This window comes from Pelobates fuscus, chromosome 2 (genome assembly GCF_036172605.1).
Source record: "Pelobates fuscus isolate aPelFus1 chromosome 2, aPelFus1.pri, whole genome shotgun sequence".
Taxonomy (NCBI): Eukaryota; Metazoa; Chordata; class Amphibia; order Anura; family Pelobatidae; genus Pelobates; species Pelobates fuscus.
The window spans coordinates 16,857,023-16,879,383 of record NC_086318.1 but is presented as its reverse complement, the minus strand read 5'-3'; the positions used below and the strand labels follow the sequence as shown (position 1 = coordinate 16,879,383).

Below are 22,361 nucleotides of genomic sequence, written 5' to 3'. Positions count from 1 at the left end.
CTGGCTCTGCACACAGCTTGGGGACATGCTACACAGCAGAGGCATACCGTACTACAAGGCTGAAGCATTGGTGGCCTCGTGGATCCGACCGGCGGCAAGGCGCAGTCACTACAGGCGCATACCTCGAGCCTCCAGAGCTGCTGTTCGGCTATATAGGTTCCGGCGAGCCTTAAAGAGGGACGGAGCACTAGGTTTATCGCATGCAAGCTTCCACCTAAAGTCACACAAAACTGGGATAAACACACAAGCTACTCTAGTGGGGCACTCATTGGACCGGTCTCATACGAGCCAGCGCAACTCGAACCAGCACTCACCCGCCATCACTACGACACAGGGATACGTGCGGCTGCACACCCCCAAAGCTACCACCGGGCAGAGTGTGCACCTAACACATACAAAACCACCTCACACAAGCAGCGGAGTCCTGACCAGGCCCAAAGATGCGCCTCACGGTCCAGAGCTCTACCCACAACGACGGGGACGCGGTACTGAGGGCCGCCCACAATGCCTTCCCAGGCCGAAGACCACATGGAGTCAGACTCCAAGGCACCGACCACACCGCCGGAGGCTTACCCGCCGCTGGCGGCGGCAGAACATCCGAGCCCCACATGGCGCCCGAAGAAGGGACGACCCGGCCTCTCCGAGCAACCGAGTCAGGGGCCTGGGGCTGGCAGACAGCTGCCACCAGTCTGCACCAAGTCGTACCCCTGTGGAATTTACCAGTTGCCGAGGCCGTCTTTCCCACCCCTCAGACACGCACGACAGCTCTACCCAGCAGCGGGATAGGCTGAACTAACCCCGCTAACAGACTGTCTCACTACCACCACCCCTGGTTAAGGACTGTTGGGACATAACCTGTTCAGCTACACGACCTCCCTTTGCTGGACTTCCGTTTGTAACCTCACTCCTAAGTTACCTGTTGGTTTTGTAATTAGCTATAGCATGCATATAGATAAAGCGACTAGACGAAGCGTAATGTTGAATCCTTATTGCTCAAACGGTAGACGAATGGACAAGCTCTTTATTTTATTATCATTTACTTTCTCTTAACGTATGGCAGACTTTCAAATGACACCCAGCATTATTGAATGGCAGGGCATGTAGACTGACGATTGCCTGCATAGTTTCACTAGCTGTGTAAGAACCTGTGCCTAGTATATAGCGTCTAGAATTTTCACATACACGTGCAGCGAGTTATATATCAATGGCTACGTCTTACTTCCGTGTGTTTACATTAACCGCTCTGCCACCTGCTTAACTTGCATTAATTGTTAAGTGTGTTTAGTCAGTCATGTAGGCCTAATTGTTTCTCCTAAATTGCTCCCCTTATGTAACATACGTGTACCGCTAGTTAACCAGTTTTTGTGCATCTCGCATGCAGTGATATTTATGTTTAGATCAATGTATATTGCCTGCCTTACTCACGTGTGACTCATAACACTTGACTTGTATCTTGCTTTTCATTAACTGTTTAGTTCGCAAACTTAACATATCCACTGTTGTCACACTTGCTTAGACAACGTATTAATGCTTAGCCGAGATTATTATCACTGTCTGGGATAATGTACCTGAGTTTGTGGAGCTTACCAACCTTGCTATTGATTTACTCTTACTGTTTTACTTATAAAAAAAAAAAAAAATGAGGCTGTCGTACACTGGAGTTGATGTACCATTGCAGATGTATAAGTCATGTGCTTAACCTCTAACACTCCTTTTTCTTCTGTATTGTACCTTTATTGCCTCAATAAAAGAAAGATTGACAAAAAAAAAACCCACAACGTTCTAATTTGTGGTCAAGGTGTTAATGAGCCGCACACTCCTCTCCTGGGTGGCCGATGTTCGGTAGTTTCAATCGGTACTTTAGAAAACGTACGAACAACAGCATACGGACAGGAAATCCACGAATTCAATGAAAACAGACGAACCAGCAATACAGGTCTATGCAGCAGGGTTCGTCACACCTTCAACATACATAGAAGAAGAAAACAGTCTGTTGATGTGAAATTGTATTCTTGGCAAAAGTTTGATCTGTCCAGTCAATCATTTCCAAACCTACACACATACAGTAAACAATCCCTCCCCTCTGCCTGTGATATAATTAAGGCAGTTAATGCATTAACTTAATTATCCCCAGGCAGAAAAAAATAAAAAACGCACATTTTTCTAAAGTACCATAAGTGGCCCAAAACACAACATATCCCCATAAATGTTACATCACCTGACAGCTCTGATCTGGGTGAGCGACATATCCGAAAATCACCCAGATCAGATCAGGGGTTCAGAAATTTCATAGAAGTCATAATTTTGCCCAGGCGAACCCGGGATTTCATGCCCAAAACATTTCCATAGATTGGCGGCTAAGTGCCGCTGGAGGACCGACCTGGAACCGCAAGGTTTTCATGCCAAAAATAGCTCCAGGGCATTCGCGGCAAAGTCCCCTTGAAGTCTATTCGTGGTGTAAGTCAATGCGAACAAGATGGCCGCCACCGCGTGTTCCAATGTCGAATGGCGGCCACGTCGACTGTTCGGGAGTTCGAAGAACCATTGTCTAAAGTCCCAATGGCCACAAATAGGGTCTCTCAGCCAAAACAAATTAAAAGGGGCCCTAGTCACAGAGCAAAAGGTTGACAAATATTCCTCTTCAAAAACCAGTGGCGAGGTCACTTTTGCCACAACTCTATTCAGCAAGCTGATCGCTCATGTGAGTAAACATGATTTTCTTGCATTTTTAGTAGAAAATCCATCTCTGAAAGTACAGCGAGCATGAGTTTTGCTTTTGTCGACGGTGATTTTTGCACAAAACCCTTCTCCCATTGTAGGGAATATGACAAAAAGAACAGATGCACTTGAAATTTGCAAAGAGACTTCGAAAAGCCGCATTCTAACAAAAAGGAATCCAAAACAGAACGAAACCAATGTTTCTGCCCGGTTTCGAACCGGGGTCCTTTCGCGTGTTAGGCAAACGTGATAACTACTACACTACAGAAACTACAGCTGTGCACATTCCTGTTGAGACCGGAGTAGCATGCGCCATATGCAAGCACTGAATGCAAGACAGAAAATGCTGTCTTGCATTCGGTACTTGCACATGGCGCATGCTGATTTAATGAGTGAAATTCAGCTTTTTCTCAGACAACATTAGCTTCAGATTTTTGGAAACCACTTTATTCAGCTAACAGATCGCTTACATCTTGCCGAGTATACGTGATTTTTGGATTCATAGTCAAGCAGGTGCATTTCCAATTCAGAAGACTTCTAACGTCAGCAGATTTAGCAAAAATTAAATAATGTTTCTGCCAGGTTTCGAACCTGAGACCTTTCGCGTGTGAGGCAAACGTGATAACCACTACACTACAGAATCTGCCACAATGCCGACTTTGCGCAGGAAAATTGGGGGAATGTGTTTGCTGCATACCCATCGTATTTAAAAAAGTCCCCAGATTCAAATGCCTATTTCCTTCAACATACATAGAAGAAGACAACAGTCTGTTGATGTGAAATTGTATTCTTGGCAAAAGTTTGATCTGTCCAGTCAATCATTTCCAAACCTACACACATACATTAAACAATCCCTCCCCTCTGCCTGTGATATAATTAAGGCAGTTAATGCATTAACTTAATTATCCCCAGGCAGAAAAAAATAAAAAACGCAAATTTTTCTAAAGTACCATAAGTGGCCCAAAACACAACATATCCCCATAAATGTTACATCACCTGACAGCATTGATCTGGGTGAGCGACATATCCGAAAATCACCCAGATCAGATCAGGGGTTCAGAAATTTCATAAAAGTCATAATTTTGCACAGGCGAACCCGGGATTTCATGCCCAAAACAGTTCCATAGATTGGCGGCTAAGTGCCGCTGGAGGACCGACCTGGAACCGCAAGGTTTTCATGCCGAAAATAGCTCCAGGGCATTCGCGGCAAAGTCCCCTTGAAGTCTATTCGTGGTTTAAGTCAATGCGAACAAGATGGCCGCCACCGCGTGTTCCAATGTCGAATGGCGGCCACGTCGACTGTTCGGGAGTTCGAAGAACCATTGTCTGAAGTCCCAATGGCCACAAATAGGGTCTCTCAGCCAAAACAAATTAAAAGGGGCCCTAGTCACAGAGCAAAAGGTTGACAAATATTCCTCTTCAAAAACCAGTGGCGAGGTCACTTTTGCCACAACTCTATTCAGCAAGCTGATCGCTCATGTGAGTAAACATGATTTTCTTGCATTTTTAGTAGAAAATCCATCTCTGAAAGTACAGCGAGCATGAGTTTTGCTTTTGTCGACGGTGATTTTTGCACAAAACCCTTCTCCCATTGTAGGGAATATGACAAAAAGAACAGATGCACTTGAAATTTGCAAAGAGACTTCGAAAAGCCGCATTCTAACAAAAAGGAATCCAAAACAGAACGAAACCAATGTTTCTGCCCGGTTTCGAACCGGGGTCCTTTCGCGTGTTAGGCAAACGTGATAACTACTACACTACAGAAACTACAGCTGTGCACATCCCTGTTGAGACCGGAGTAGCATGCGCCATATGCAAGCACTGAATGCAAGACAGAAAATGCTGTCTTGCATTCGGTACTTGCACATGGCGCATGCTGATTTAATGAGTGAAATTCAGCTTTTTCTCAGACAACATTAGCTTCAGATTTTTGGAAACCACTTTATTCAGCTAACAGATCGCTTACATCTTGCCGAGTATACGTGATTTTTGGATTCATAGTCAAGCAGGTGCATTTCCAATTCAGAAGACTTCTAACGTCAGCAGATTTAGCAAAAATTAAATAATGTTTCTGCCAGGTTTCGAACCTGAGACCTTTCGCGTGTGAGGCAAACGTGATAACCACTACACTACAGAATCTGCCACAATGCCGACTTTGCGCAGGAAAATTGGGGGAATGTGTTTGCTGCATACCCATCGTATTTAAAAAAGTCCCCAGATTCAAATGCCTATTTCCTTCAACATACATAGAAGAAGACAACAGTCTGTTGATGTGAAATTGTATTCTTGGCAAAAGTTTGATCTGTCCAGTCAATCATTTCCAAACCTACACACATACATTAAACAATCCCTCCCCTCTGCCTGTGATATAATTAAGGCAGTTAATGCATTAACTTAATTATCCCCAGGCAGAAAAAAATAAAAAACGCAAATTTTTCTAAAGTACCATAAGTGGCCCAAAACACAACATATCCCCATAAATGTTACATCACCTGACAGCATTGATCTGGGTGAGCGACATATCCGAAAATCACCCAGATCAGATCAGGGGTTCAGAAATTTCATAAAAGTCATAATTTTGCACAGGCGAACCCGGGATTTCATGCCCAAAACAGTTCCATAGATTGGCGGCTAAGTGCCGCTGGAGGACCGACCTGGAACCGCAAGGTTTTCATGCCGAAAATAGCTCCAGGGCATTCGCGGCAAAGTCCCCTTGAAGTCTATTCGTGGTTTAAGTCAATGCGAACAAGATGGCCGCCACCGCGTGTTCCAATGTCGAATGGCGGCCACGTCGACTGTTCGGGAGTTCGAAGAACCATTGTCTGAAGTCCCAATGGCCACAAATAGGGTCTCTCAGCCAAAACAAATTAAAAGGGGCCATAGTCACAGAGCAAAAGGTTGGCAAATATTCCTCTCCAAAAACCAGTGGCGAGGTCACTTTCGCCACAACTCTATTCAGCAAGCTGATCGCTCATGTGAGTAAACATGATTTTCTTGCATTTTTAGTAGAAAATCCATCTCTGAAAGTACAGCGAGCATGAGTTTTGCTTTTGTCGACGGTGATTTTTGCACAAAACCCTTCTCCCATTGAAGGGAATATGACAAAAAGAACAGATGCACTTGAAATTTGCAAAGAGACTTCGAAAAGCCGCATTCTAACAAAAAGGAATCCAAAACGGAACAAAAGCAATGTTTCTGCCCGGTTTCGAACCGGGGACCTTTCGCGTGTTAGGCGAACGTGATAACCACTACACTACAGAAACTACAGCTGTGTACAACCCTGTCGAGACCGGAGTAGCATGCGCCATGTGCAAGCACTGAATGCAAGACAGAAAATGCTGTCTTGCATTCGGTACTTGCACATGGCGCATGCTGATTTAATGAGTGCAATTCAGCTTTTTCTCAGACAACATTAGCTTCAGGTTTTTGGAAACCACTTTATTCAGATAACAGATCGCTTACGTCTTGCCGAGTATACGTGATTTTTGGATTCCTAGTCAAGCAGGTGCATTTCCAATTCAGAAGACTTCTAACGTCAGCAGATTGAGCAAAAATTAAATAATGTTTCTGCCAGGTTTCGAACCTGGGACCTTTCGCGTGTGAGGCAAACGTGATAACCACTACACTACAGAAACTGCCACAATGCCAACTTTGCGCAGGAAAATTGGGGGAATGTGTTTGCTGCATACCCATCGTATTTAAAAAGTCCCCAGATTCAAATGCCTATTTCCTTCAACATACATAGAAGAAGAAAACAGTCTGTTGATGTGAAATTGTATTCTTGGCAAAAGTTTGATCTGTCCAGTCAATCATTTCCAAACCTACACACATACAGCAAACAATCCCTCCCCTCTGCCTGTGATATAATTAAGGCAGTTAATGCATTAACTTAATTATCCCCAGGCAGAAAAAAATAAAAAACGCACATTTTTCTAAAGTACCATAAGTGGCCCAAAACACAACATATCCCCATAAATGTTACATCACCCGACAGCTCTGATCTGGGTGAGCGACATATCCGAAAATCACCCAGATCAGATCAGGGGTTCAGAAATTTCATAGAAGTCATAATTTTGCCCAGGCGAACCCGGGATTTCATGCCCAAAACAGTTCCATAGATTGGCGGCTAAGTGCCGCTGGAGGACCGACCTGGAACCGCGAGGTTTTCATGCCGAAAATAGCTCCAGGGCATTCGCGGCAAAGTCCCCTTGAAGTCTATTCGTGGTTTAAGTCAATGCGAACAAGATGGCCGCCACCGCGTGTTCCAATGTCAAATGGCGGCCACGTCGACTGTTCGGGAGTTCGAAGAACCATTGTCTAAAGTCCCAATGGCCACAAATAGGGTCTCTCAGCCAAAACAAATTAAAAGGGGCCATAGTCACAGAGCAAAAGGTTGGCAAATATTCCTCTCCAAAAACCAGTGGCGAGGTCACTTTCGTCACAACTCTATTCAGCAAGCTGATCGCTCATGTGAGTAAACATGATTTTCTTGCATTTTTAGTAGAAAATCCATCTCTGAAAGTACAGCGAGCATGAGTTTTGCTTTTGTCGACGGTGATTTTTGCACAAAACCCTTCTCCCATTGTAGGGAATATGACAAAAAGAACAGATGCACTTGAAATTTGCAAAGAGACTTCGAAAAGCCGCATTCTAACAAAAAGGAATCCAAAACGGAACAAAAGCAATGTTTCTGCCCGGTTTCGAACCGGGGACCTTTCGCGTGTTAGGCGAACGTGATAACCACTACACTACAGAAACTACAGCTGTGTACAACCCTGTCGAGACCGGAGTAGCATGCGCCATGTGCAAGCACTGAATGCAAGACAGAAAATGCTGTCTTGAATTCGGTACTTGCACATGGCGCATGCTGATTTAATGAGTGCAATTCAGCTTTTTCTCAGACAACATTAGCTTCAGGTTTTTGGAAACCACTTTATTCAGATAACAGATCGCTTACGTCTTGCCGAGTATACGTGATTTTTGGATTCCTAGTCAAGCAGGTGCATTTCCAATTCAGAAGACTTCTAACGTCAGCAGATTGAGCAAAAATTAAATAATGTTTCTGCCAGGTTTCGAACCTGGGACCTTTCGCGTGTGAGGCAAACGTGATAACCACTACACTACAGAAACTGCCACAATGCCAACTTTGCGCAGGAAAATTGGGGGAATGTGTTTGCTGCATACCCATCGTATTTAAAAAGTCCCCAGATTCAAATGCCTATTTCCTTCAACATACATAGAAGAAGAAAACAGTCTGTTGATGTGAAATTGTATTCTTGGCAAAAGTTTGATCTGTCCAGTCAATCATTTCCAAACCTACACACATACAGCAAACAATCCCTCCCCTCTGCCTGTGATATAATTAAGGCAGTTAATGCATTAACTTAATTATCCCCAGGCAGAAAAAAATAAAAAACGCACATTTTTCTAAAGTACCATAAGTGGCCCAAAACACAACATATCCCCATAAATGTTACATCACCCGACAGCTCTGATCTGGGTGAGCGACATATCCGAAAATCACCCAGATCAGATCAGGGGTTCAGAAATTTCATAGAAGTCATAATTTTGCCCAGGCGAACCCGGGATTTCATGCCCAAAACAGTTCCATAGATTGGCGGCTAAGTGCCGCTGGAGGACCGACCTGGAACCGCGAGGTTTTCATGCCGAAAATAGCTCCAGGGCATTCGCGGCAAAGTCCCCTTGAAGTCTATTCGTGGTTTAAGTCAATGCGAACAAGATGGCCGCCACCGCGTGTTCCAATGTCAAATGGCGGCCACGTCGACTGTTCGGGAGTTCGAAGAACCATTGTCTAAAGTCCCAATGGCCACAAATAGGGTCTCTCAGCCAAAACAAATTAAAAGGGGCCATAGTCACAGAGCAAAAGGTTGGCAAATATTCCTCTCCAAAAACCAGTGGCGAGGTCACTTTCGTCACAACTCTATTCAGCAAGCTGATCGCTCATGTGAGTAAACATGATTTTCTTGCATTTTTAGTAGAAAATCCATCTCTGAAAGTACAGCGAGCATGAGTTTTGCTTTTGTCGACGGTGATTTTTGCACAAAACCCTTCTCCCATTGTAGGGAATATGACAAAAAGAACAGATGCACTTGAAATTTGCAAAGAGACTTCGAAAAGCCGCATTCTAACAAAAAGGAATCCAAAACTGAACGAAAGCAATGTTTCTGCCTGGTTTCGAAACGGGGACCTTTCGCGTGTTAGGTGAACATGATAAACACTACACTACAGAAACTACAGCTGTGCACATCCCTGTTGAGACCGGAGTAGCATGCGCCATGTGCAAGCACTGAATGCAAGACAGAAAATGCTGTCTTGCATTCGGTACTTGCACATGGCGCATGCTGATTTAATGAGTGCAATTCAGCTTTTTCTCAGACAACATTAGCTTCAGGTTTTTGGAAACCACTTTATTCAGCTAACAGATCGCTTACGTCTTGCCGAGTATACGTGATTTTTGGATTCATAGTCAAGCAGGTGCATTTCCAATTCAGAAGACTTCTAACGTCAGCAGATTTAGCAAAAATTAAATAATGTTTCTGCCAGGTTTCGAACCTGGGACCTTTCGCGTGTGAGGCGAACGTGATAACCACTACACTACAGAAACTGCCGCAATGCCGGCTCTGCGCAGGAAAATTGGGGGAATGTGTTTGCTGCATACCCATCGTATTTAAAAAGTCCCCAGATTCAAATGCCTATTTCCTTCAACATACATAGAATAAGAAAACAGTCTGTTGATGTGAAATTGTATTCTTGGCAAAAGTTTGATCTGTCCAGTCAATCATTTCCAAACCTACACACATACAGTAAACAATCCCTCCCCTCTGCCTGTGATATAATTAAGGCAGTTAATGCATTAACTTAATTATCCCCAGGCAGAAAAAATAAAAAACGCAAATTTTTCTAAAGTACCATAAGTGGCCCAAAACACAACATATCCCTATAAATGTTACATCACCCGACAGCTCTGATCTGGGTGAGAGACATATCCGAAAATCATCCAGATCAGATCAGGGGTTCAGAAATTTCATAGAAGTCATAATTTTGCCCAGGCGAACCCGGGATTTCATGCCCAAAACAGTTCCATAGATTGGCGGCTAAGTGCCGCTGGAGGACCGACCGGGAACCGCGAGGTTTTCATGCCGAAAATAGCTCCAGGGCATTCGCGGCAAAGTCCCCTTGAAGTCTATTCGTGGTTTAAGTCAATGCGAACAAGATGGCCGCCACCGCGTGTTCCAATGTCGAATGGCGGCCACGTCGACTGTTCGGGAGTTCGAAGAACCATTGTCTAAAGTCCCAATGGCCACAAATAGGGTCTCTCAGCCAAAACAAATTAAAAGGGGCCATAGTCACAGAGCAAAAGGTTGGCAAATATTCCTCTCCAAAAACCAGTGGCGAGGTCACTTTCGCCACAACTCTATTCAGCAAGCTGATCGCTCATGTGAGTAAACATGATTTTCTTGCATTTTTTAGTAGAAAATCCATCTCTGAAAATACAGCGAGCATGAGTTTTGCTTTTGTCGATGGTGATTTTTGCACAAAACCCTTCTCCCATTGTAGGGAATATGACAAAAAGAACAGATGCACTTGAAATTTGCAAAGGGACTTCGAAAAGCCGCATTCTAACAAAAAGGAATCCAAAACGGAACAAAAGCAATGTTTCTGCCCGGTTTCGAACCGGGGACCTTTCGCGTGTTAGGCGAACGTGATAACCACTACACTACAGAAACTACAGCTGTGCACATCCATGTTGAGACCGGAGTAGCGTGCGCCATGTGCAAGCACTGAATGCAAGACAGAAAATGCTGTCTTGCATTCGGTACTTGCACATGGCGCATGCTGATTTAATGAGTGCAATTCAGCTTTTTCTCAGACAACATTAGCTTCAGGTTTTTGGAAACCACTTTATTCAGCTAACAGATCGCTTACGTCTTGCCGAGTATACGTGATTTTTGGATTCATAGTCAAGCAGGTGCATTTCCAATTCAGAAGACTTCTAACGTCAGCAGATTTAGCAAAAATTAAATAATGTTTCTGCCAGGTTTCGAACCTGGGACTTTTCGCGTGTGAGGCGAACGTGATAACCACTACACTACAGAAACTGCCACAATGCCGACTGTGCGCAGGAAAATTGGGGGAATGTGTTTGCTGCATACCCATCGTATTTAACCCCTTAACGCCGTTACGGCGTGCTATGCCGTCACGGGTTAAGTGGGCTTTAACGCCGTTATGACGGCATAGCACGCCGTAACGGCTTGCAGCCCCAGGAGGTAAGTTATACTTACCTCCGCCGCGATCCGCTTCGGGAGGACTGCCTCACAGCCCAGGCAGCCCTCCCACGGCAAATGAGGCCCCCGGGGGCCATGTGATCGCTCTCAAAGAGCGATCACATGGCCCCCTATAGCTGGCTGTGGATATGCCAGCAGGGGGACTGTTTGAAATATCAGACAGTCCCCCTGCTGGTGGGAAGAATTAAAACAAATAATTAGACATGTGTAAAAATAAAATAAATGCATTTTTATATATATATAATATGTATATATATTATATATATAATATATATACATATTATATATATGTAACGTCATACAAAGTGTATTTTAATATTAATATAAGTATATATATTAATAATAAAATACACTTAGAATGACATTACATATATATAATATGTATATATATTATATATATAATAGATGTACATATATATATTATATATAAATACGTATAATTAAAATAATAAATAAATTAAACAATAAAATAAATAAATAAAATATTGAAACAAAATTTAATATAAATTATATATGCATATGTAATTTCATTCTAACTGTATTTTGTTATTAATATATATATATCGGTAACAAAATACACTTAGAATGACATTCTATATATATCTATCTATATATAAAATGCAAATAACCGCAAATATATATATATAGATAAATACATATAATTACATAAAAGATTACATCAGTATACACGTAGAATTTAAATACCTATAAATGCATATATATTAAAATTCTACATGTATATTTAAATAATCTTTTAATGTAATTATGTGATTTGATTAATTAAAATTTGATTGACATGCATGACAACACAGGGAGAAAGTGCAGAGAATTTAATTTGCAAGCACTATATTTGACCCTGTAACTCTCCAAGACACCATAAAACCTGTACATAGGGGGTACTGTTTTACCCGGGAGACTTCGCTGAACTCAAATATTCGTGTTTCAAACTGGTAAATTGTATTACAACGATGATATTTTAAGTAAAAGTGACGTTTTTTGCATTTTTTACAAGCGAACTGCACTTTTATGGTCTATATTATTGTTGTAATATGTTTTACTGTTTTAAAACACTAATATTTGTGTTTAGTGAAGTCTCCCGAGAATAACAGTACCCCCCATGTACAGGTTTTATGGTGTTTTGGAACGTTAGAGAGTCACATATAAGGCTTGCATTTCATTTTTTTCACATTGAAATTTGCCAGATTGGTTATGTTGCCTTTGAGAGCGTATGGTAGCCCAGGAATGAGAATTACCCCCATGATGGCATACCATTTGCAAAAGTAGACAACCCGAGGTATTGCAAGTGGGGTATGTCCAGTCTTTCTTAGTAGCCACTTAGTCACAAACACTGGCCAAATATTTGTTTTTTGCTTTTTTCACACAAAAACAAATATGAACGCTAACTTTGGCCAGTGTTTGTGACTAAGTGGCTACTAAAAAAGACTAAACATACCCCACTTTCAATACCTTGGCTTGTCTACTTTTTCAAATGGTATGCCATTATGGGGGTAATTCTCATTCCTGGGCTACCACACCGTCTCAAAGGTAACATTACCAATCTGGCAAATTTCAATTTGAAAATGTAATGTTCTATATTTGACCCTGTAACTTTCCAAAACAACATAAAACCTGTTAATGGGGGGTACTGTTGTACTCGTGAGACATCGCTGATTACAAATATGTGCATTTTTTTTGCAGTAAAACCTAACAGTATTATGACATTCACAGTTAAAATGTCAGACGGAAATGCAAATTTAAAAAAAAATCTTATTTTCTCACATTTTTTTTACTTTTATTCATAATAAATGATGTTCCATATATGAATAGTTAATGATAGATTAAAGCCCTGTTTCTCCTGAACAAAATGATATATAGTAAGTGTGGGTGCATATAATTTGAAAGAGGGGAACTACGGGTGAACAGACACATAGCGCAAATTCCAGTTTTTGTTTACGTTTTGTTTTGATCAGAACGTGCACTACTGACTCCGTCCTGAAGGGGTTAAAAAGTCCCCAGATTCAAATGCCTATTTCCTTCAACATACATAGAAGAAGAAAACAGTCTGTTGATGTGAAATTGTATTCTTGGCAAAAGTTTGATCTGTCCAGTCAATCATTTCCAAACCTACACACATACAGTAAACAATCCCTCCCCTCTGCCTGTGATATAATTAAGGCAGTTAATGCATTAACTTAATTATCCCCAGGCAGAAAAAAATAAAAAACGCACATTTTTCTAAAGTACCATAAGTGGCCCAAAACACAACATATCCCCATAAATGTTACATCACCCGACAGCTCTGATCTGGGTGAGCGACATATCCGAAAGTCACCCGGATCAGATCAGGGGTTCAGAAATTTCATAGAAGTCATAATTTTGCCCAGGCGAACCCGGGATTTCATGCCCAAAACAGTTCCATAGATTGGCGGCTAAGTGCCGCTGGAGGACCGACCTGGAACCGCGAGGTTTTCATGCCGAAAATAGCTCCAGGGCATTCACGGCAAAGTCCCCTTGAAGTCTATTCGTGGTTTAAGTCAATGCGAACAAGATGGCCGCCACCGCGTGTTCCAATGTCGAATGGCGGCCACGTCGACTGTTCGGGAGTTCGAAGAACCATTGTCTAAAGTCCCAATGGCCACAAATAGGGTCTCTCAGCCAAAACAAATTAAAAGGGGCCATAGTCACAGAGCAAAAGGTTGGCAAATATTCCTCTCCAAAAACCAGTGGCGAGGTCACTTTCGCCACAACTCTATTCAGCAAGCTGATCGCTCATGTGAGTAAACATGATTTTCTTGCATTTTTAGTAGAAAATCCATCTCTGAAAGTACAGCGAGCATGAGTTTTGCTTTTGTCGACGGTGATTTTTGCACAAAACCCTTCTCTCATTGTAGGGAATATGACAAAAAGAACAGATGCACTTGAAATTTGCAAAGAGACTTCGAAAAGCCGCATTCTAACAAAAAGGAATCCAAAACGGAACGAAAGCAATGTTTCTGCCCGGTTTCGATCCGGGGACCTTTCGCGTGTTAGGCGAACGTGATAACCACTACACTACAGAAACTACAGCGGTGCACAATCCTGTCGAGACCGGAGTAGCATGCGCCATGTGCAAGCACTGAATGCAAGACAGAAAATGCTATCTTGCATTCGGTACTTGCACATGGCGCATGCTGATTTAATGAGTGCAATTCAGCTTTTTCTCAGACAACATTAGCTTCAGGTTTTTGGAAACCACTTTATTCAGCTAACAGATCGCTTACGTCTTGCCGAGTATACGTGATTTTTGGATTCATAGTCAAGCAGGTGCATTTAAAATTCAGAAGACTTCTAACGTCAGCAGATTTAGCAAAAATTAAATAATGTTTCTGCCAGGTTTCGAACGTGATAACCACTACATTACAGAAACTACCACAATACTGACTTTGCGCAGGAAAATTGGGGGAATGTGTTTGCTGCATACCCATCGTATTTAAAAAGTCCCCAGATTCAAATGCCTATTTCCTTCAACATACATAGAAGAAGAAAACAGTCTGTTGATGTGAAATTGTATTCTTGGCAAAAGTTTGATCTGTCCAGTCAATCATTTCCAAACCTACACACATACAGTAAACAATCCCTCCCCTCTGCCTGTGATATAATTAAGGCAGTTAATGCATTAACTTAATTATCCCCAGGCAGAAAAAAATAAAAAACGCACATTTTTCTAAAGTACCATAAGTGGCCCAAAACACAACATATCCCCATAAATGTTACATCATCCGACAGCTCTGATCTGGGTGAGCGACATATCCGAAAATCACCCGGATCAGATCAGGGGTTCAGAAATTTCATAGAAGTCATAATTTTGCCCAGGCGAACCCGGGATTTCATGCCCAAAACAGTTCCATAGATTGGCGGCTAAGTGCCGCTGGAGGACCGACCTGGAACCGCGAGGTTTTCATGCCGAAAATAGCTCCAGGGCATTCGCGGCAAAGTCCCCTTGAAGTCTATTCGTGGTTTAAGTCAATGCGAACAAGATGGCCGCCACCGCCTGTTCCAATGTCGAATGGCGGCCACGTCGACTGTTCGGGAGTTCGAAGAACCATTCTCTAAAGTCCCAATGGCCACAAATAGGGTCTCTCAGCCAAAACAAATTAAAAAGGGCCATAGTCACAGAGCAAAAGGTTGGCAAATATTCCTCTCCAAAAACCAGTGGCGAGGTCACTTTCGCCACAACTCTATTCAGCAAGCTGATCGCTCATGTGAGTAAACATGATTTTCTTGCATTTTTAGTAGAAAATCCATCTCTGAAAGTACAGCGAGCATGAGTTTTGCTTTTGTTGACGGTGATTTTTGCACAAAACCCTTCTCCCATTGTAGGGAATATGACAAAAAGAACAGATGCACTTGAAATTTGCAAAGAGACTTCGAAAAGCCGCATTCTAACAAAAAGGAATCCAAAACGGAACGAAAGCAATGTTTCTGCCCGGTTTCGAACCGGGGACCTTTCGCGTGTTAAGCGAACGTGATAACCACTACACTACAGAAACTACAGCTGTGCACGTCCCTGTTGAGACCGGAGTAGCATGTGCCATGTGCAAGCACTGAATGCAAGACAGAAAATGCTGTCTTGCATTCGGTACTTGCACATGGCGCATGCTGATTTAATGAGTGCAATTCAGCTTTTTCTCAGACAACATTAGCTTCAGGTTTTTGGAAACCACTTTATTCAACTAACAGATCGCTTACGTCTTGCCGAGTATACGTAATTTTTGGATTCATAGTCAAGCAGGTGCATTTCCAATTCAGAAGACTTCTAACGTCGGCAGATTTAGCAAAAATTAAATAATGTTTCTGCCAGGTTTCGAACCTGGGACCTTACGCGTGCAGGGCAAACGTGATAACCACTACACTACAGAAACTGCCACAATGCTGACTTTGCGCAGGGAAATTGGGGGAATGTGTTTGCTGCATACCCATCGTATTTAAAAAGTCCCCAGATTCAAATGCCTATTTCCTTCAACATACATAGAAGAAGAAAACAGTCTGTTGATGTGAAATTGTATTCTTGGCAAAAGTTTGATCTGTCCAGTCAATCATTTCCAAACCTACACACATACAGTAAACAATCCCTCCCCTCTGCCTGTGATATAATTAAGGCAGTTAATGCATTAACTTAATTATCCCAGGCAGAAAAAAAAAAAAACGCACATTTTTCTAAAGTACCATAATTGGCCCAAAACACAACATATCCCCATAAATGTTACAACACCCGACAGCTCTGATCTGGGTGAGCGACATATCCGAAAATCACCCAGATCAGATCAGGGGTTCAGAAATTTCATAGAAGTCATAATTTTGCCCAGGCGAACCCGGGATTTCATGCCCAAAACAGTTCCATAGATTGGCGGCTAAGTGCCGCTGGAGGACCGACCTGGAACCGCGAGGTTTTCATGCCGAAAATAGCTCCAGGGCATTCGCGGCAAAGTCCCCTTGAAGTCTATTCGTGGTTTAAGTCAATGCGAACAAGATGCCCGCCACCGCGTGTTCCAATGTCGAATGGCGGCCACGTCGACTGTTCGGGAGTTCGAAGAACCATTGTCTAAAGTCCCAATGGCCACAAATAGGGTCTCTCAGCCAAAACAAATTAAAACGGGCCATAGTCACAGAGCAAAAGGTTGGCAAATATTCCTCTCAAAAAAGCAGTGGCGAGGTCACTTTCGCCACAACTCTATTCAGCAAGCTGATCGCTCATGTGAGTAAACATGATTTTCTTGCATTTTTAGTAGAAAATCCATCTCTGAAAGTACAGCGAGCATGAGTTTTGCTTTTGTCGACGGTGATTTTTGCACAAACCCCTTCTCCCATTGTAGGGAATATGACAAAAAGAACAGATGCACTTGAAATTTGCAAAGAGACTTTGAAAAGCCGCATTCTAACAAAAAGGAATCCAAAACGGAACGAAAGCAATGTTTCTGCCCGGTTTCAAACCGGGGACCTTTCGCGCGTTAGGCGAACGTGATAACCACTACACTACAGAAACTACAGCTGTGCAAGTCCCTGTTGAGACCGGAGTAGCATGTGCCATGTGCAAGCACTGAATGCAAGACAGAAAATGCTGTCTTGCATTCGGTACTTGCACACGGCGCATGCTGATTTAATGAGTGCAATTCAGCTTTTTCTCAGACAACATTAGCTTCAGGTTTTTGGAAACCACTTTATTCAGCTAACAGATCGCTTACGTCTTGCCGAGTATACGTGATTTTTGGATTCATAGTCAAGCAGGTGCATTTCCAATTCAGAAGACTTCTAACGTCAGCAGATTTAGCAAAAATTAAATAATGTTTCTGCCAGGTTTCGAACCTGGGACCTTTCGCGTGTGAGGCGAACGTGATAACCACTACACTACAGAAACTGCCACAATGCTGACTTTGCGCAGGAAAATTGGGGGAATGTGCTGCATACCCATCGTATGTAAAAAGTCCCCAGATTCAAATGCCTATTTCCTTCAACCTACATAGAAGAGGAAAACAGTCTGTTGATGTGAAATTGTATTCTTGGCAAAAGTTTGATCTGTCCAGTCAATCATTTCCAAATCTACACACATACAGTAAACAATAGTAAACAATCCCTCCCCTCTGCCTGTGATATAATTAAGGCAGTTAATGCATTAACTTAATTACCCCCAGGCAGAAAAAAATTAAAAACACACATTTTTCTAAAGTACCATAAGTGGCCCAAAACACAACATATCCCCATAAATGTTACATCACCCGACAGCTCTGATCTGGGTGAGCGACATATCCGAAAGTCACCCGGATCAGATCAGGGGTTCAGAAATTTCATAGAAGTCATAATTTTGCCCAGGCGAACCCGGGATTTCATGCCCAAAACAGTTCCATAGATTGGCGGCTAAGTGCCGCTGGAGGACCGACCTGGAACAGCGAGGTTTTCATGCCGAAAATAGCTCCAGGGCATTCACGGCAAAGTCCCCTTGAAGTCTATTTGTGGTTTAAGTCAATGCGAACAAGATGGCCGCCACCGCGTGTTCCAATGTCGAATGGCGGCCACGTCGACTGTTCGGGAGTTCGAAGAACCATTGTCTAAAGTCCCAATGGCCACAAATAGGGTCTCTCAGCCAAAACAAATTAAAAGGGGCCATAGTCACAGAGCAAAAGGTTGGCAAATATTCCTCTCCAAAAACCAGTGGCGAGGTCACTTTCGCCACAACTCTATTCAGCAAGCTGATCGCTCATGTGAGTAAACATGATTTTCTTGCATTTTTAGTAGAAAATCCATCTCTGAAAGTACAGCGAGCATGAGTTTTGCTTTTGTCGACGGTGATTTTTGCACAAAACCCTTCTCTCATTGTAGGGAATATGACAAAAAGAACAGATGCACTTGAAATTTGCAAAGAGACTTCGAAAAGCCGCATTCTAACAAAAAGGAATCCAAAACGGAACGAAAGCAATGTTTCTGCCCGGTTTCGATCCGGGGACCTTTCGCGTGTTAGGCGAACGTGATAACCACTACACTACAGAAACTACAGCGGTGCACAATCCTGTCGAGACCGGAGTAGCATGCGCCATGTGCAAGCACTGAATGCAAGACAGAAAATGCTGTCTTGCATTCGGTACTTGCACATGGCGCATGCTGATTTAATGAGTGCAATTCAGCTTTTTCTCAGACAACATTAGCTTCAGGTTTTTGGAAACCACTTTATTCAGCTAACAGATCGCTTACGTCTTGCCGAGTATACGTGATTTTTGGATTCATAGTCAAGCAGGTGCATTTAAAATTCAGAAGACTTCTAACGTCAGCAGATTTAGCAAAAATTAAATAATGTTTCTGCCAGGTTTCGAACATGATAAACACTACATTACAGAAACTACCACAATACTGACTTTGCGCAGGAAAATTGGGGGAATGTGTTTGCTGCATACCCATCGTATTTAAAAAGTCCCCAGATTCAAATGCCTATTTCCTTCAACATACATAGAAGAAGAAAACAGTCTGTTGATGTGAAATTGTATTCTTGGCAAAAGTTTGATCTGTCCAGTCAATCATTTCCAAACCTACACACATACAGTAAACAATCCCTCCCCTCTGCCTGTGATATAATTAAGGCAGTTAATGCATTAACTTAATTATCCCCAGGCAGAAAAAAATAAAAACCGCACATTTTTCTAAAGTACCATAAGTGGCCCAAAACACAACATATCCCCATAAATGTTACATCATCCGACAGCTCTGATCTGGGTGAGCGACATATCCGAAAATCACCCGGATCAGATCAGGGGTTCAGAAATTTCATAGAAGTCATAATTTTGCCCAGGCGAACCCGGGATTTCATGCCCAAAACAGTTCCATAGATTGGCGGCTAAGTGCCGCTGGAGGACCGACCTGGAACCGCGAGGTTTTCATGCCGAAAATAGCTCCAGGGCATTCGCGGCAAAGTCCCCTTGAAGTCTATTCGTGGTTTAAGTCAATGCGAACAAGATGGCCGCCACCGCCTGTTCCAATGTCGAATGGCGGCCACGTCGACTGTTCGGGAGTTCGAAGAACCATTCTCTAAAGTCCCAATGGCCACAAATAGGGTCTCTCAGCCAAAACAAATTAAAAAGGGCCATAGTCACAGAGCAAAAGGTTGGCAAATATTCCTCTCCAAAAACCAGTGGCGAGGTCACTTTCGCCACAACTCTATTCAGCAAGCTGATCGCTCATGTGAGTAAACATGATTTTCTTGCATTTTTAGTAGAAAATCCATCTCTGAAAGTACAGCGAGCATGAGTTTTGCTTTTGTTGACGGTGATTTTTGCACAAAACCCTTCTCCCATTGTAGGGAATATGACAAAAAGAACAGATGCACTTGAAATTTGCAAAGAGACTTCGAAAAGCCGCATTCTAACAAAAAGGAATCCAAAACGGAACGAAAGCAATGTTTCTGCCCGGTTTCGAACCGGGGACCTTTCGCGTGTTAAGCGAACGTGATAACCACTACACTACAGAAACTACAGCTGTGCACGTCACTGTTGAGACCGGAGTAGCATGTGCCATGTGCAAGCACTGAATGCAAGACAGAAAATGCTGTCTTGCATTCGGTACTTGCACATGGCGCATGCTGATTTAATGAGTGCAATTCAGCTTTTTCTCAGACAACATTAGCTTCAGGTTTTTGGAAACCACTTTATTCAGCTAACAGATCGCTTACGTCTTGCCGAGTATACGTGATTTTTGGATTCATAGTCAAGCAGGTGCATTTCCAATTCAGAAGACTTCTAACGTCGGCAGATTTAGCAAAAATTAAATAATGTTTCTGCCAGGTTTCGAACCTGGGACCTTTCGCGTGCGAGGCAAACGTGATAACCACTACACTACAGAAACTGCCACAATGCTGACTTTGCGCAGGGAAATTGGGGGAATGTGTTTGCTGCATACCCATCGTATTTAAAAAGTCCCCAGATTCAAATGCCTATTTCCTTCAACATACATAGAAGAAGAAAACAGTCTGTTGATGTGAAATTGTATTCTTGGCAAAAGTTTGATCTGTCCAGTCAATCATTTCCAAACCTACACACATACAGTAAACAATCCCTCCCCTCTGCCTGTGATATAATTAAGGCAGTTAATGCATTAACTTAATTATCCCCAGGCAGAAAAAAATAAAAAACGCACATTTTTCTAAAGTACCATAATTGGCCCAAAACACAACATATCCCCATAAATGTTACAACACCCGACAGCTCTGATCTGGGTGAGCGACATATCCGAAAATCACCCAGATCAGATCAGGGGTTCAGAAATTTCATAGAAGTCATAATTTTGCCCAGGCGAACCCGGGATTTCATGCCCAAAACAGTTCCATAGATTGGCGGCTAAGTGCCGCTGGAGGACCGACCTGGAACCGCAAGGTTTTCATGCCGAAAATAGCTCCAGGGCATTCGCTGCAAAGTCCCCTTGAAGTCTATTCGTGGTTTAAGTCAATGCGAACAAGATGGCCGCCACCGCGTGTTCCAATGTCGAATGGCGGCCACGTCGACTGTTCGGGAGTTCGAAGAACCATTGTCTAAAGTCCCAATGGCCACAAATAGGGTCTCTCAGCCAAAACAAATTAAAAGGGGCCATAGTCACAGAGCAAAAGGTTGGCAAATATTCCTCTCCAAAAACCAGTGGCGAGGTCACTTTCGCCACAACTCTATTCAGCAAGCTGATCGCTCATGTGAGTAAACATGATTTTCTTGCATTTTTAGTAGAAAATCCATCTCTGAAAGTACAGCGAGCATGAGTTTTGCTTTTGTTGACGGTGATTTTTGCACAAAACCCTTCTCCCATTGTAGGGAATATGACAAAAAGAACAGATGCACTTGAAATTTGCAAAGAGACTTCGAAAAGCCGCATTCTAACAAAAAGGAATCCAAAACGGAACGAAAGCAATGTTTCTGCCCGGTTTCGAACCGGGGACCTTTCGCGTGTTAAGCGAACGTGATAACCACTACACTACAGAAACTACAGCTGTGCACGTCCCTGTTGAGACCGGAGTAGCATGTGCCATGTGCAAGCACTGAATGCAAGACAGAAAATGCTGTCTTGCATTCGGTACTTGCACATGGCGCATGCTGATTTAATGAGTGCAATTCAGCTTTTTCTCAGACAACATTAGCTTCAGGTTTTTGGAAACCACTTTATTCAGCTAACAGATCGCTTACGTCTTGCCGAGTATACGTAATTTTTGGATTCATAGTCAAGCAGGTGCATTTCCAATTCAGAAGACTTCTAACGTCGGCAGATTTAGCAAAAATTAAATAATGTTTCTGCCAGGTTTCGAACCTGGGACCTTACGCGTGCAGGGCAAACGTGATAACCACTACACTACAGAAACTGCCACAATGCTGACTTTGCGCAGGGAAATTGGGGGAATGTGTTTGCTGCATACCCATCGTATTTAAAAAGTCTCCAGATTCAAATGCCTATTTCCTTCAACATACATAGAAGAAGAAAACAGTCTGTTGATGTGAAATTGTATTCTTGGCAAAAGTTTGATCTGTCCAGTCAATCATTTCCAAACCTACACACATACAGTAAACAATCCCTCCCCTCTGCCTGTGATATAATTAAGGCAGTTAATGCATTAACTTAATTATCCCAGGCAGAAAAAAAAAAAAACGCACATTTTTCTAAAGTACCATAATTGGCCCAAAACACAACATATCCCCATAAATGTTACAACACCCGACAGCTCTGATCTGGGTGAGCGACATATCCGAAAATCACCCAGATCAGATCAGGGGTTCAGAAATTTCATAGAAGTCATAATTTTGCCCAGGCGAACCCGGGATTTCATGCCCAAAACAGTTCCAT

General features: G+C 42.7%; 17 non-coding genes across 17 annotated transcripts; all 17 read right to left on the bottom strand.

Annotated features, from left to right (window-relative positions):
* Positions 1–2,916: 2,916 nt before the first annotated feature.
* On the bottom strand, positions 2,917–2,989 carry TRNAV-AAC (transfer RNA valine (anticodon AAC)). Its single transcript has one exon. It is a non-coding gene; the product is annotated as a tRNA-Val (tRNA).
* Positions 2,990–4,412: 1,423 nt separating this feature from the next.
* TRNAV-AAC (transfer RNA valine (anticodon AAC)) lies at positions 4,413–4,485 on the bottom strand. The gene has a single exon. It is a non-coding gene; the product is annotated as a tRNA-Val (tRNA).
* A 1,423-nt stretch (positions 4,486–5,908) lies between these two features.
* On the bottom strand, positions 5,909–5,981 carry TRNAV-AAC (transfer RNA valine (anticodon AAC)). The gene has a single exon. It is a non-coding gene; the product is annotated as a tRNA-Val (tRNA).
* Positions 5,982–6,280: 299 nt separating this feature from the next.
* TRNAV-CAC (transfer RNA valine (anticodon CAC)) lies at positions 6,281–6,353 on the bottom strand. The gene has a single exon. It is a non-coding gene; the product is annotated as a tRNA-Val (tRNA).
* A 1,050-nt stretch (positions 6,354–7,403) lies between these two features.
* On the bottom strand, positions 7,404–7,476 carry TRNAV-AAC (transfer RNA valine (anticodon AAC)). Its single transcript has one exon. It is a non-coding gene; the product is annotated as a tRNA-Val (tRNA).
* Positions 7,477–7,775: 299 nt separating this feature from the next.
* On the bottom strand, positions 7,776–7,848 carry TRNAV-CAC (transfer RNA valine (anticodon CAC)). The gene has a single exon. It is a non-coding gene; the product is annotated as a tRNA-Val (tRNA).
* Positions 7,849–9,270: 1,422 nt separating this feature from the next.
* TRNAV-CAC (transfer RNA valine (anticodon CAC)) lies at positions 9,271–9,343 on the bottom strand. Its single transcript has one exon. It is a non-coding gene; the product is annotated as a tRNA-Val (tRNA).
* Positions 9,344–10,393: 1,050 nt separating this feature from the next.
* On the bottom strand, positions 10,394–10,466 carry TRNAV-AAC (transfer RNA valine (anticodon AAC)). The gene has a single exon. It is a non-coding gene; the product is annotated as a tRNA-Val (tRNA).
* A 299-nt stretch (positions 10,467–10,765) lies between these two features.
* TRNAV-CAC (transfer RNA valine (anticodon CAC)) lies at positions 10,766–10,838 on the bottom strand. The gene has a single exon. It is a non-coding gene; the product is annotated as a tRNA-Val (tRNA).
* A 3,174-nt stretch (positions 10,839–14,012) lies between these two features.
* On the bottom strand, positions 14,013–14,085 carry TRNAV-AAC (transfer RNA valine (anticodon AAC)). Its single transcript has one exon. It is a non-coding gene; the product is annotated as a tRNA-Val (tRNA).
* A 1,395-nt stretch (positions 14,086–15,480) lies between these two features.
* Positions 15,481–15,553, bottom strand: TRNAV-AAC (transfer RNA valine (anticodon AAC)). Its single transcript has one exon. It is a non-coding gene; the product is annotated as a tRNA-Val (tRNA).
* A 1,420-nt stretch (positions 15,554–16,973) lies between these two features.
* TRNAV-AAC (transfer RNA valine (anticodon AAC)) lies at positions 16,974–17,046 on the bottom strand. Its single transcript has one exon. It is a non-coding gene; the product is annotated as a tRNA-Val (tRNA).
* A 299-nt stretch (positions 17,047–17,345) lies between these two features.
* On the bottom strand, positions 17,346–17,418 carry TRNAV-CAC (transfer RNA valine (anticodon CAC)). The gene has a single exon. It is a non-coding gene; the product is annotated as a tRNA-Val (tRNA).
* A 1,056-nt stretch (positions 17,419–18,474) lies between these two features.
* On the bottom strand, positions 18,475–18,547 carry TRNAV-AAC (transfer RNA valine (anticodon AAC)). The gene has a single exon. It is a non-coding gene; the product is annotated as a tRNA-Val (tRNA).
* A 1,395-nt stretch (positions 18,548–19,942) lies between these two features.
* On the bottom strand, positions 19,943–20,015 carry TRNAV-AAC (transfer RNA valine (anticodon AAC)). The gene has a single exon. It is a non-coding gene; the product is annotated as a tRNA-Val (tRNA).
* A 299-nt stretch (positions 20,016–20,314) lies between these two features.
* Positions 20,315–20,387, bottom strand: TRNAA-CGC (transfer RNA alanine (anticodon CGC)). Its single transcript has one exon. It is a non-coding gene; the product is annotated as a tRNA-Ala (tRNA).
* Positions 20,388–21,437: 1,050 nt separating this feature from the next.
* On the bottom strand, positions 21,438–21,510 carry TRNAV-AAC (transfer RNA valine (anticodon AAC)). The gene has a single exon. It is a non-coding gene; the product is annotated as a tRNA-Val (tRNA).
* Positions 21,511–22,361: the final 851 nt, after the last annotated feature.